General features: G+C 35.1%; 1 protein-coding gene across 2 annotated transcripts in view; it reads left to right on the forward strand.

The window, feature by feature from the left end:
• Nucleotides 1-209: 209 nt before the first annotated feature.
• The window catches only part of rhea (Talin_middle and talin-RS domain-containing protein rhea), a 184,581-nt gene continuing 169,182 nt past the window's right edge, over nt 210-15,608 (forward strand). For both annotated transcript variants that reach the window (XM_089236565.1, XM_089236567.1), the window contains exon 1: nt 210-643. The gene's annotated coding sequence lies outside the window, so the exon portion shown is untranslated. The remainder of the gene's footprint in view (nt 644-15,608) is intronic.

Below are 15,608 nucleotides of genomic sequence, written 5' to 3' on the forward strand. Positions count from 1 at the left end.
TCCTCAAGGAAACAATGGTCCGACTTCTCTCTCGCGTGTCCCGTTAACAGCGCGCGTACGCTATGCATCATATACGCCGCGCTCTACAAAAGACTCGGTGCCGGCGAAATAAAACACAAGAGGAAAAACCTTTCACTTTCCATAAAAGGCAACATCATCTCGCGTGTGTTGGTGTTTTCTCATTAAAAAATAAAAGTGGGTCGCGTTCGAAGAGAGAGAGAGAGAGTAACACACACAAGAAAGAGAAGAGAGAGAGAGAGAGAGACAAACCCCATTGATGCCATAAACAGTACATCATATGTACATCGAACGAGCTTCATAATAGTATAGCGAGTGGGGACTACGGATAAAAATCCGGCTTCGAATGAAAGCGACCGATCGTCGATTGCCGAATGAGTGCAATCAGAGATGATCGCCGATAAAATGGACTGAATATTATTCGTCGTAAATAACGGCCATGATTCCGCTAGCTTGTATCATCATCGTCGTCGTCGTCGTCGGTGCGGTTTGCAGCAGCTTCCTGTGACGTCAGGTAAGCGCCATCTTGGAGCGAAGCAGGGTGTGTTGCGGAGCAACTCGAAGCGGCTCCACAAAAGGGCTGCCCCAGTATATTATTCGCTACTAAAAACTACGAAAAGTACCCGTAAGTACCCGTCGATTGAATATTTAATGCTTGGATTATTTTGGAATCTTTATTTAGATCTTGTTGTGGTCGAGGACGCGTTTGATTGCGTCCGTGCCGATTATTGGATTAATTTTTTGACAGGTGTATATTGTGGAGATGGTTCACCAGCTGACTAACGGGAGTAGGTCCCTCCCCCCCCTCTTTTAAATGGATGCCCCTTTAATAATCTCTTAATATTTGCGAAATAATTAAACGCCCCTAATTATTACATCGTGAAGAGAGATTTAAAAAAATAATAGGGAGGGGGAAGAGAGAGAGCCATATAGTTTTCAGATGCGTATTTACGGGCGGGCTAGTTCGGCCCAGGGCCGAAAGTCTTGAGTAACGAGTGCTCAAGAAAATTGTATAGTAGAGAATGGCGGCCAATTTTGTTTTGCTCACGAGCGGCGAGACTATGAATCCGTTTCTGCTAGAAAGCGAGGGTCACTGAGTGACCTAGAGAGAAAATATTGTGCAAGCATGTAAGTCACCAAAAGAACGACCTGGATAGCATGCGACCATGTCAGTGAGCAGCCAAGAGAATGACTTGGAGAGTTTGTGACCAAAATAATGCGCAAGCGTGTGGTTGACAGAAACAGTTTGCGAGCATCTAAGTGACCAAAAAAATGGCAAAAAGAGCATGCGACTAGGTCAGAGAGTGATGGATTGAGTAGCTGAAGGAGTTTGCAAGCATGTGGGTGACCTAGAGAGCATTGGACCACATCCATGAGCGATAGTAAGAGTGACATAGAGCATGTGTATAAGCCCGAGTGAATCCTAGGTGCCATGACGACTAAAAAATTGGTCTTGGAGCCTAAAATTTTCTGTAATTTATTGAAGAATTAAGAATTTATTGTAGTATATTTGCCTACATGGAAAAGGGTCACTGTGTCCTGAAAAAGTCAAAAGAAGCCTCATTATTTTGGACCTTCTGGTAAAAATTCTTCTGCCACCTAAAGAATTGTTCTTGCGCCTATTTTTGCACTTTGTCCAGCCCTAGTTTAAGCATGTGAACAACCAAAACAAATGTGCGAGCATGTGATTGACGAAGATATGTGAACGTTGACACCAAACTTTTAGGTCATTGTGTGATCAAATAGAGTGGCCTAGACAGCAATCAACCAAGTCAGTAACAGGGCTGTCTTAAGATCACCATGGGTCCCCCGGCTCAAGTTATTTTCCTGAGGCCCTATGAGGCAAATTTACGTGCATACTTCTCGGAAATATAAACTATATCCCACATTTTTGTGAGGGAGTGCCCGTGTGTTAAGATGGCACTGGTTAGTAAACAACCAAAAGAGAGTAACTTAAAAAGCAGCAGACCAAGTCAGCGAACGACTAAAAGTGGATTGATCAGAAACGTGACTAAAAGTCTGCAAGCATGTGAGTGACGAAAAGAGGAGTGTCACTTAGACCATCGGCATCTATAGCAGAAGACCGTGTGAACAGAAGCTTTTGATCACTGAAGGTCAACTCACATATAGCCATTGAATATAGTAGGCTGACGCATGCACCATCTTTACCCTTTTTTGTAGTATATCCAATGACTATGGGTGAGATGACCTTTAGTGATGCCACAAGCTTGTGTGGAGGCTCCCTGTTATAGATGGTGTTGCTTAGACATATAGGCATATTTACTGTTGTAGACTGAGCAGGCTATAGCCCAGGGCAGTAAATTTGAGGAATGAGTGGCCAAAAAAATTATACTGGTTATTTTGGCAAGAGTGGATCGGTTTCACTAATTTTTCTTTTCTCTGATGTGTATTGCAAACAATTTGCCCAATAATATGCTTTAAAATTTGTGAACGTTTTCGATATAACCTTTTTGTTTATGCAAGTACCTATTGGTATGTTAATAGTCCAGATGTAAGAAAATAAAGGAGCGTATGTTTTCAGAGCAAGTGTTCTTTCAGTAACAAGACTCTTAGCATTGAATTGGACATTCTAGAAGCTCATCTTATCCATCTGCATGTACCGGACACAGGAATGAACTTGAATTTGTGAATGAACCAAATCACAAATGGATGATAACACCTGGTGCGCTGAACAATTTTTGTGTCAATTGCATTTTTCTTTTTTTATTTGCATTTCTTTCTCCTGTTTTCTTCAATTTTATAGGGACAACTAATTTCTAATTTGTCTCTGATTTGCTAGAGCATGAGTTTTGCATTCTCAAATAGATGCGGCTTGATGTTGCAACCGAGAAATCAGATTTTTTTATATATTTTTATTCCCCTAACTTATGATCAAACTTTCCTCCTGGTTATCTAATGCCAGGAGAGACATTTTTACATGTTTTGCAACACTGTTAAAAAACCAAGCATGCTGAAAATATGTGCATTTTAGAAATAATAGAATTCCCTCATCTGAAACACGTAACGTGAAAATAATTTTCAATTATTTATTTCTTACAAAAATGATAGCCAGGAGAAAGACATATAATAAAAACACTGGATTCTTTTTGCCTGAATAAACCTAATTTATGAATTAATTTACAATTGTAATTGATTTGAAAGGAAGTTCAAGTGGTGACTACATTCTTTTTAACCTTCTCTATACAAAATTTTATAGATGGCAACTGGTGTTGTAGGATTTGAACAAATGTTTTCTAATTGTGCGAATGCAAAAACAGCTGGGAAAAATTTTCATTTGGCTATAAACCATTGATAAAAAATATTTAAAATTGGGAAAAATATGATAGTGTACCTGCCTTAAAAATATGCATTATTGAAAAAAATAATATATTTTTGTTTTAGGATAGAAAATTATCATTTTAAAATTTTAAAAATAGGCTTTTTTCAATGGAAAAAAGCTAGGGGAAGGACATTTTGTTAACAAATGCAAATTTGTTCAAGCAAATTAAAATATCTTGATAAAAAATTTAAAAGCAGAGTGGGATAACTTTTCAGAAACTGGAATATGAATAGAGTGAAGAAAAAGAAAAAAGTTCAGTGTCAAACATATGTAATGTAAACTGCTGGGGACACAATTTAGACCAATTTTCTGAGAATCGCCCATATAAAAAAAACACATTCTCGTGGGAAGCCACCTTGTGTCTTGCATAATTTTTAACCTACTCTTACTTTTTGTTTGAGGGTACTGGATACAGGACCATCATTTTAACTTTTTCTGGAGGTGGGGCAAAGAACATATACTCAATGTATGTGTATATATATATTTGTATATTGTAAAAATATATTGTTAAATGTGAAAAATTGAAAAGAAGATTGATGATGAGAATAACTGGAATTTGAAAGCATTATATGAAAAATTGAAAATGAAATGAATCGAAGCCGATGTCTCTGGCTCTCATCGGGGAAGGAACACCCTGACATTTCAAATTCCAATTTTTCTCATCATCCAATTGTTTGTTCCAAATTGTTTTCAATTTTTCATACTTAACAATATATTTTTACAATGTTTTACACTACACTGTATATTTTAGCTGCCTATGGCACTGGTATTGGTGAGTTTGGACAAAAATTAATTTTGTAAAATATTGTACATTTTCTCTATATACTTGTGTGTATATATATGCGCACATCATTTCTAGTGTATTTATGCCCCCTTCCTGGCTTTAGGAAATATCCTGATTCCCCCATCCCCCAAATGACAGGCCTGACTCTATAGTTTCGAATAATTTATTTGTCATACTTTTATTAAACCGCGCACACTCATGCTGTGTTGCAAACTTTCAAATCAAATGTTTCACTTCACAACCACATTTATGTAAAAAAAAAATTACCAGAACATAAATGTGGATATAAATCTGAACAAATGACATTTGGTATCTGAATTTCATCCTTTGAAATGCTCCTCTTTTGAGTTTTTTTCACATAAAATACCAATTTGATCTATCCTTCATTCAGCGACATCTAAAGCTGAGGCCGCACTCATGTCCGACCTGGCCCAATATGTTAGGTTGGTCATGGGTGAGTAGTGTGGCTGATCCACCGTTGTCAACGATCGTCAAATGTTGGAGGCCAGAAGGTATTGAAAGGCTGATTGAAGGGAATGGCTATAGGATCTTCCAGCCCCACCCTAGGTCAAAGGAGCCTCCTTCCTTTCCAATCTTCCTATCCATCTGTCTGCACATTGGTTGACTAATGCCAACAGTCACAATGCAAAGAGAGTTATGGGAACAAATATTCCCTAAGGAATATTATAACAGTGTGTAGCCAGCTTATATATGGCACTGCCACTTCATTGCCTCAGGGAAATAAATATTAGAAGCAAATATTTACGAATGATTATTGACAAGGTTGGACATGAGTGTGACCCTAGTTTGCGCTAAGAATGCCATGTGAAAGTGGCACTTGTCCCTTTTGCCTTTCGTGAAAAGAGGCCATTTGTTCTTGGTTTGATTATTATCAGTCATCTGTTCACCAAGTTTGTGTTATCTCATGATATATTTCATCTGTTATGGGTCTGCACTAGCTCAAGGATTCATTAAATAAAAACAAAGTACATATATATTGAAGTCATTCCAATACCAATAGCCTTTTTGGCATCCCACACTGGGTTTCTGATAACAAAAACTGATAGGTAGATAACTAATCCCAGTTGTAAGTATGATGACCATATACAAATACAAATACAACACCACAACAGGCAAATTGCCCAACGAGGTGGCTGACTTAAGAACATCATGGGTCCCCCCGAGCCCCTACCTACTACTGCTACACCATACATGCACCCCCCCCCCGCGGAACCCCCCAACGAATCGGTATGTGCGTGTATGTGTAGTGCAACCTGACGTAAAGTTTGTTTCTGTGTAATGCTTGTTATGTGTAGTGCTGTCATCTGCCCCCAGTTAACTATGAGTGAAGTGTTATGGTTGAATGATTTACCGTTGTAGGACTGTTGCTCTCTGTGGCGAGACTTTTTAACGGGGAGATCGAGACTTTTTAACGGGGAGATCGGCTCGCATTTGCGCCTTGAAGTTGGGAACCACAGAAAACCAACTTCAGCCGACCACCACTGTGGGGTTCGAACCCGGATCCTCGCATCACGAGTCTGGCACTATAACCACTCGACCACCACAGCGGCAAATGTCCCGTTTGGTATGGAAACAGAACAATTTGTTTTTCCCTTCCATATGACAGGTTCCAAAATGTTAAATCATGCTTTTTTCCATCATTTTAAAACAAGATTTTTTTCCCGTATAAGATAAATTTTTTTTATAAAGCTAAAAACTAAATTCTCACAAATAGACATTAAAGTATCACATACGTGTCTGCTTTGAAATGGTCATAGATTATTTCCATATGTGTCATAATTGTTTACTGTGACAATATGTATAAAAATTGATTTCGGTGGCATTTTTTTTATAGTCTAAAAAAATTACCTGAATTCAATCAATAGAAATTATATTTTCCAAAGATTTAGAGATTGAGTAAATTTGAAAATGTTTAATAATTCAAACTGGCACCCTATACATAGGGTTGAACCATTACAAAGGCCAAACACATAAGTCAAGAAAGACTTGAAACTCTGGGGAGGGGGGGGGGGGGAGGATGTCAATTCATATATGTGCTTATACAAATTAGATCTATTGGCTCCATCTTTGACACTGGGGAGCAATGTCCCCTTCATACTTCCCTGTCCGTATTTTCTCCCATGGCTAAACACTGTATTTGTGAAAGCTGTGTAAATGAGACGAGTAAATGAGATTCCACTGTGATATGATGAAATCCTAGCCATGTGAATAAATAAAATTCTTTCATTTTCTGGGGTGAAATGAATTTGTATATGACTATACTGTAAAATATTGAATTAGCGTGTATATTTGCTTCCAAAGAGAGAGATATCAGAACTTCGTATAATTCATTTATAACAGGGCTCCCACTCATCCTACTTTTCGGTAAAATGTCTTACTTCTGTTTCTACTTTCTAGTTTTTGTCCTACTTTTTCTACCAAATCCTATCAACAAAATTTGTTTAATTGATTTTAATTGAGGGAATCATTGATATATTGCCAAATAATACAAATGTTGTAGATTGCAATTAATGGTTCTACCAAAGTAGAAATTGCATTTTTTTTTAATAGAGATGGAACAAATATTCAGCTGCTATTCGGTAATGGCCAAATAATGCTTAAGTATTCAGCAGAATATCTGTGTAAGTCTAAGGAAAAAAACTAATTTTTAAAAATTATATTAATTGGAATTTTTGGCATAAATTAACAATTTATTGATCATATTTTATTGTGTAGTGTATACCTATCCCTTTCTGTGCAAGAGGTTAAATGCCAGGGCCTGATTAACTCACGTCCGTCTTGGAATCTTTTTTTAGATGTAGCTACACTTCTCTTTCTGAAATTCTTTAAACCATTTCCTATAAAACGAAAGATTCAGCCAAAATAGAAAATACATTGAAAAAAATGGTAGTCTATGTTTTCAGAGCATGCGTTTTTTCAGTGCAAGACTTAGCATCAAGCTGAACGGTCTGGAAGATTATCTTTTCCATCTGCATGTATCAGACACAGAAATGAGCTGACCAATTCACAAATTGATGGAGACACTTATGAACTCAATTGGGTTGTGTCAACACAAGCTATATAGTGGACTAAAGCTGGTGGTGGTTGTGTTCATACAGGAAAATAAAAAGATCTTCAGCGTCTCTCATCTTCCTGTATATTCTCATTTATACAATTTTTATACAATCTTCTGTTCATTTTGGCTTTCAATTTTTTTTTTCTTTTTTATAGCATTCCTTGGTGTTTTAAAACTTCTCTTTAAATTTTGGACAAAAGCTGGAACGGATCTAACGATTTTCCATAGAAACCTGAGAAATCATCTTTTGGCTAATGAACGGGATTCCAGTATGAATCATCTTCATTAGCCAAGGTATCGCTGTAATATTAACATACAATATATCATTTCATTTGATTGTCAGTATCATGGCAATAAAAATCTTTCAGTTACCAGTTTTTTAATCAATTTAATAATAAATTGCATAATTAAAATTCAGTACGAATCATTTAAAATTACCAATAATTTTATTTTCAATTAAAAACTTAAATTTTATTTATAATTGTTATAAATTTTAAGAAAATTTATATTTGGCTGCCGCATATTCTGTATTTGACCAAAACATTAGCCGAATATTTGGTATTCTGCTATTCTGCCAAATCACTATTCGTCTCATCCCTAGTTTTTAAGGTTATTTGGGGGGGGGGGGGGTGTATGTGGACTATTTGGTTTATTAATTTTCATTTGATCAGTTTGTTGGCTCAGTAAGTAGAGTAGTCATTAAAAACTTCTGTCTTGATGAAAAAATAATAATTTTGTATTTACTACTACTTAGTAATAGCTATTCATCATTCAAAATTATAGTTCACATTTTGTTTATAGGTGAAATAACAGTTTGGATTATAAAGCAGTTGTATAAATATGCCTATTCTAGGTTTGTAGCATTCAATTGTCTTCTGTATTTTTAGGCCATGCAGAGGCATATTTGCATTGCTCAGCAAAGAGCTAGAAATGAAAGTGCTTTATATGTCAAAAACGATTAAACTGACATTGAACAGTAAAATGTAAATGAATTGTTGTTAAAAAAAGGTTGGACAATGCAGTAAACCATCTGGTTCACCTTGGAACTTATAATTTACACAATTTGCACTGTGTTTTTGAAAGTGGTCTTGAAAGAGCGTTATTCTTAAAAAATATTATATTATATTCTTAAAAATTGTCTTGATAATTTGCTGTGTGCATTGTTAAAGAGAGTGGGCAGACTGTACTGAAATTCATATTGTGAGAAGAGACAGAAATCACAAAAATTGTTTTCTTAACCAAGTCATTTCTGTCATATTTTTTTTTGGCTCTAGTCAATCTTGCAGGATACTGAAATAGTGCTATGAAAAAATAATTTTAAAATAAAAAAAAGGTTTTTTTTTAAATTATGCTGTGATTATGTTGTTTGGGGAGTGCTCTTCCACCCTCCCCCCCCCCATCCTACTTTTTAGCCCTACTTTTTCTAATTTTTTGAGTGTGGAGCCCTGTTTGTAATTTTCGAAGATTTATACCAACAACCATAACACCAGAATTCTGTTTATTTAAATAGAATTTATGCCTTTTGCTTAGATCTTTTCCACCTTGGCTGTGTGGTAGATTAGAAGCTTATACTGACTATTGGTGGGATGTTCTCAACCCCATGCAAGAAAACTCATTTGTCCTTACCATCTATAAGAGGTTGTTTTAAAGTCTATTATGTAGGAAAAACATGAAGCTAAAGATAGAATTTATTCCTATTGCAATAAGGTGATCATGAGCATATTGTGGGGTTAGTTCAATGAGATTATCAGGAGAAAGTGGATGTTGTATAGGCCCAGATGCAGATTTAACGGCGGGTGCACCATGTGCCTCGATTTCTAAAAGGCCCTGAAAAACCAAAACTCCACACTTTTTCCTAGTTTAAGGGGCCCAATATTTTCTTTTGTGCTCCCTTAACGTGACACCAACTCTGACTATATTGCAATTTACTGCCATTAATGAGATGGGTTGGAAATGAAGGCGTCTATTGGTGGTCGCCTCAAGTTCGTTAGGGAAAATATCTATATCCTCCCTTGGGTTTGAACCCGGGACCGTGACAACCCTCGAACCTGGGTTCGACTCCCGGTAGAGGCAGAGATGAGTTTTTTCCTTCCTTAAAAAAAAAATTAACATCTAAAATAATAAATATCTTCACAAAATCCAGTCTTCTGTATATCTTGTATAAATGTTATATCTTGGGGAGGATCTAAAGGTGCTAATAAATAAGTAAAATAGGTTTTTTTTCCAATATTAAGAGACTTGAAAAAGTAAAGGTGTTGTAATGGAAGGATATTTAGTGAATGATAAAGTTCATGAATTGATGATCTATACGGAAGAGTAGATCTATGTCTAATACTCAAAAAATCATCAATGAATAAGGCAAATACCAGGAAATACTAAAAAAACTCCCTAGAACTGGGACTTCTGTGACAAGTATAAACTCAACCCAGTTAACATTATAGCTCCTATAGAGAAGTCGATTTCACATAGTAAGATCCAACCCAAACACAAAGACACCCTGAGACACCTTTTATCCAACATTTTGGTGCATAAAGGTAAGCAATAAAAAGTTCTCAGTTAGCTATTCACAGGATGAACGTGAAAGCATTAAGAAACTACAAGGCAACAAAAATATAGTGATTTCTAGAGCAGATAAAGGGGTCAAATTGTGGTAATGCCTAGAGAGCAATACTCTGAGTTAATGGTATCACACATTTCAAGTGGCCCATATAAAGAATTGAAGATCCATCCGATTCCCACTTGAGAAAATTGAAAGAGGTGGTAAAATCGAGCGTCTCTCTTCCCGATCATGTAAAAAAGAGCGTTATTCCATCAAACGCTATTTCCTCACGGATCTATGGCATACCCAAAGTGCACAAACCCACATTATCTCTCCGTCCCATTTGACTCTCTAACATAGGTACAGCTTCATGTAACCTCGCTAAATTCCTTGTTCCCATTCTCTCGCCACTCACTAAATCAAATAATAACAGAAATTTATCAAGCTTCGCTAGGGATGTAAATTTCTCGAGAATAATCTTTTGGAGAATATTCTCATTGAGGAGAATATTTGAAAATATTCTCTGGTATAAATAACCAGATTAATATAAATAACTGGAGAAGTTCTTGAGAATATTCTCCTGTTATTTATAATATAGTTACATATAATCCTCTGGAAGGACTACTTTCATAAATTACTGGGAATATTCTTATAGAAAATAAGAATTATTCGTTAGTTATTAATAGAGTCCTTCCACAGAATATTCTTCAGTTATTTATAATAGTCCTTCCAGAAAGTATTATCAAGAATATATGTAATAACATGTATTATAATAAATGATCTAGATAAATAACTTAAGAATAATTATTTTTGATAAGAATATATTTTCTCCAGTAATTTATAGTAGTAGTCCTTTGAGAGAATATTCTTTGTCTCCCATCTCTCTTCCTGTAAAGAAGATGAATATTGAAGTTTGTAGCCCACAATGTTAAAGTTTAAAAGTAAGAAAATGAAATCAACATGGCTGAATTGCATTAGTTGCAAAGAGATGTGAGTGATACAGAATTTAAAAGTGTGTGCATTGAAGAAAACAACAGATCTGTATCTTAAGAATGAAGGTGATTATATAAGAATTGCTTCCTTTATCAATCAACTTTGGTTTCATTTCTTTTGTTGTGAACTTATTTCTGAAAATTTATCTAATTTTAAAATAATTTTTTAAGGTTTTAATCTAAAGGTTTCTGAAATCATCGCAACCAAACTTTTAAAACCTCTCATCATGACCTAGAGAATATTTGAGGATATTCTCGAACTAAAAGTTGTCATTGGGGGTGATTGTGCTAAAAATTGTTGTAAATGTTTCAGACAATGAAAACTGATTTATATTTCACAATTTAAGCAAAATTAGTAAAAATTTTTTTAATTATTTAAAAGAAAAATGAATATTCTTAATTATTCTCAAATTTTTACATCCAGGAGAATATTCTCCCCTCACACATCTCTAAGCTTCGCTGATATCATACTTACAGTTGAACCCAAACAGCTTAACATGGTATCTTTTTATGTAGTCTCAATGTTCTCTAACATTTCCATAACTGATAATATTCTATGTCTAGAACGACGTCTTAAAACACACAATTTCTCACAGCCTGAAGTAGAGGATATATGCAATCTCACATTCACATGTGTCTCACAAACAGCTTTCAGAATTGATGATAGGTTTTACACCCAGACAGGTGGCCTAGCAATGGGAAATCCCATCTCTTCGATTTTGTGTGAAATATATATGGATGAGTTTGAACGAAAGCTATTGAACGTCGTGCTCTTTTCATTTTATTGGAGATATGTGGATGATATTTTTGTGCTTTGGGACAGTTCCAAAGATGACTTGGAGCAATTGCTACTCATTATGAATAATATAGACCCTCATGTTCAATTCACAGCTGAATTTGAAACAAATAATGAACTGCCTTTCTTAGACGTACCAGTAACTAAACAAAAATCATATTTCCAAACCTCTGTCTATCGTAAGCCTTTCTTGGTCGCCCTACCACCTCATTTTAGATCTTGCCATCCCATGCAACAGAAACTCTCAGCGTTTCGTACTTATGTCGGGAGAGCATTTAACATTTGCTCAGATTAAAACACGTTAGGCCGTGAACTTGAAACCATCAGAGCAATTGCTAAAGATGGGATTCAACACCAAGATTGTTGATGAAATGAGTAGAAAATTCATGAAACCAGCAAGAGAAACCACTTTGGAAAATATTACAGAGAAGCCATTCACTGAAAGTGTAGTTATACCATACGAACTGGAAACTTTCATTTCATACCATGGAAACTTTCATTTCATACCATGGAAACTTTCATTTCATACCATGGAAACTTTCATTTCATACCATGGAAACTTTCATTTCATACCATGGAAACTTTCATTTCATACCATGGAAACTTTCATTTCATACCATGGAAACTTTCATTTCATACCATGGAAACTTTCATTTCATACCATGGAAACTTTCATTTCATACCATGGAAACTTTCATTTCATACCATGGAAACTTTCATTTCATACCATGGAAACTTTCATTTCATACCATGGAAACTTTCATTTCATACCATGGAAACTTTCATTTCATACCATGGAAACTTTCATTTCATACCATGGAAACTTTCATTTCATACCATGAAAACTTTCTATTCCAAAAAAATGTGGCTGCTGTTCGGAGGTGACCGTCAGGAGAGGTTTTACCGTTTATCCCTTTCAGACCTGACCATTTTTTTTTTTTGGAATTTTCAAAATGTTTTTTTGATTTTTGAGTTTTTCATACTTAAAAAATGCATTAAAACATAAATTTCAGCATATATATATATATATATATTAATTACGATTATAATATTACGAATTATTTTTTCACAAAGAGAATTGAAAATATATTTCAAATTTTCAATTCTCTTTGTGAAAAAATAATTCGCTTCGTTCAAATTTTTTCAGCCAAGATGACATCCTACAATTTTTTCCAGAATTTTATTGATAAATTTTTGTTGTAAAATTATTACATGAAAGCCCTTAAACTATCATATTCACCATATTCTCAAAACTTACACAATCATTTTCAAGTTAGGCCTTAACTCCCTGAGGTCAAAAGAAAAAATTCTGCAGCAAGAAAAAAGCAACCCACATATTTTTGTGGTACTAGAGGCTGAAAGGGATATAGTTGAGTTATATGCTAGTTAACTAAATTTTAAGTGAATTCAGAGTGTGTGAATAGTGCATTTAATAAGTGGTTTAGTGGTCAAGTAAAATAGGATTCATTCTTTTTTTCCAGTAAGAAGTCCATGTGCCAATGGCATGGTCTCGTATTAATCAATGATCATTCACTACTTGTTACTTATGTTGGTACAGATCATAATACTGTCATTTTGTTAACTCAAAATTACTGCTACATTACTCAACTCGGACATTAAGCATTAAAATTTATCTTCAGCTAGTTTGTAAACTGAAATTTTTCAAATTTGTTGAGAAAAACAAAAATTAGTTGATTTACACAAGAGTAATCTTCTTTCCATCTGAGTAGAGATTGTTATCTCAGTGAAGGAAATATTTTTTATTTCAGATACTGAGAAGAATGTTTTTATTACAGTTATATACTGAAACATTCTATTTTTGACTCAACTTTTTTTTGACTAGTGGAAGTCAAAGAAAAGCTTAACAGGTTCAATTTTTAGGTACTGTTTACTCAATCAATTTGATTGCCCTATCTTTGAAAAATAGAGAGTTTTAATATGACCCACAATAACGTACCGTTATATTGGTAAAATAACTTCTTTTGTAAATTAGAATTCTCTTTAATTACCCAAATTAAAATACAAAGCTTTTATGAAATGTTGAAACAGTAATACAATTGATCCATTGTAGTTTATACACAGGGCCGTCTTAAGAGCATCATGGGCCCCTGGGACAAGTGATTTTTCTGGTGCCCCACCTGGTTAATTGTAGAAAATTTCAACCAGATCTCATTTTTGTGGGGCCCTCTCTTCTCTTGAGGAGCCCGGGTGGGCCCATGCATTAAGACGGCACTGTTTATATATGTATAAAAAATATACCTTTTTTTTAAGCCACGGGGAGTTCAAACTTTCCATAAATTTAATAAATATTTTAGTTAAAATTCACAAATGTTTATCTTTTATTTTCTAGTTTTCTCTACTTCTGAAATTTTTATATCTTTGATGCATAGTTTTTTTTTATTCCATTGTTGACTTATGTAGTTTCATTACAATCCCAGTATGAATGCTGCAAAAAACATGGCTGACTTTTGGGAATCAGTTCTCAGATTTTCAAAAGTTATATAGTTATCAACGGGGCGTGACAGATCCCAGGTGCCAGGTCACCATGATGACTAGAATATCGGTGTTGGCGACTAAAATTTTCCATATAAAACAATGCAGTTTTTCTAAAACTGCATTGCTTTTTTTAAAACAACAACAACCCTGAACAACCTTAAACAAAACAACCCTGACAATGTTTTTTAATTCATGACGGTGTGTCTTACAACGTGGAAGGTGGTCATAAGTCTCAGTAGTCAGAGAAAAAAATTATTTAGGATGATTTTTCTTAAAAAGATCTATTTTGTCTCGTAGTTTGACTGACGCCACAATTTTGTTGATTTGTCAATCCCTGGTTGTCGATAGATGTATGGGGAAAATATCTGAGCTTTTTTAAGAAGCGATATCAAAAATTTCACGGGGTGGGGGGGGGGGGTGGGTGGGGACGCTATCAAAGTTGAAACAAGAGCATGCATCAAGTTTTCAAACTGTTTTTATTAAATGATGCGAGCATTTTTTTTTCTTTGTGTGTGTGTGTGTTATGGTTTTAATGAATGGCTTCTTTAATTTGAATATTTTATATCATGTTGCGAATAATCACACGTATTAGATCTTGAAGGAATTGTATATATTCCACACACGTATTAAAAATTAAATAGCCAATTAAATAGCTATAATAATCATGGTTACTCAAAAATCTATATCGAAAGTTTAAAATTATTTCCTTTATACTGACATGTTGACAAACATTGCATTTATTCCTTCTTAGTCTTTACTTCGTGGAGAATCAAATTTCTTGTTAGTGATCCTGATATTGTGGCGGGAGTGGAGTGAGAAGGGAAGAAAGACTCATGTAGTAACAGGCGTAAGTGCAAAAATTGAGACAAAGACGAGAGCAAGGGCTGACTTGGCAAAATTCCAGGACCACAGCAAAGAGAGAAGAGGAAAGCTTCACTTGGAGGAAAAGAGAAAAAATCATTTTGAGTGTTCTTTCGAAGGGGGAAAGAGGGAATGGGTGGCAGAGAACTGCCAGTTCTGTAATAGTAGTAGTGGTAGCAGACTGATAGAATAGAAAAGGGCGTTAGTCCAAAAAACAAAACAATGAAAAAAAAAATTCCAAGTCAGTTTGGAGAAGACTTTCCCAGTATCTAAATGCTATTTTATTTTTTTAGTAGTGTTATCTTTTATGCTATTGAAACTGGAGACTAAGAATTTTCTTTAGGATAAAAAGAGGGGGTTTTAGGGAAAAAACCTTTTTAGATATGGGCTTATATAGTAACATGGTATTAGCCTTCTATCACCTCCTTGCAAGTCTTAAATATGAGGTCAGAAATTTTGCTTTTCTAATTTCTCCTATAAATAGCAGCTCATTTTCCCAGACCTGTCATTGCTTGGAGAATATGATGCAGTATGCGTGATGGAAAAAGTTCTGGGCCTTTGTATTATATAATACATATAGGAGTATACCAGTGATCCCTAACCCTGTTCCCACGAATGCCCCCGTGAATAACTAGCAAGTTGTTTATGCAGTTGACGCTCGTTATAATGATCCCCCCCCCCATCGTCCCGTCGAAAATGGACGTTA

The sequence above is a fragment of the Pholcus phalangioides genome, unplaced genomic scaffold (genome assembly GCF_987345545.1).
Source record: "Pholcus phalangioides strain wild (caught in Gottingen) unplaced genomic scaffold, Ppha-v1.0 ptg000009l_1, whole genome shotgun sequence".
Taxonomy (NCBI): domain Eukaryota; kingdom Metazoa; phylum Arthropoda; class Arachnida; order Araneae; family Pholcidae; genus Pholcus; species Pholcus phalangioides.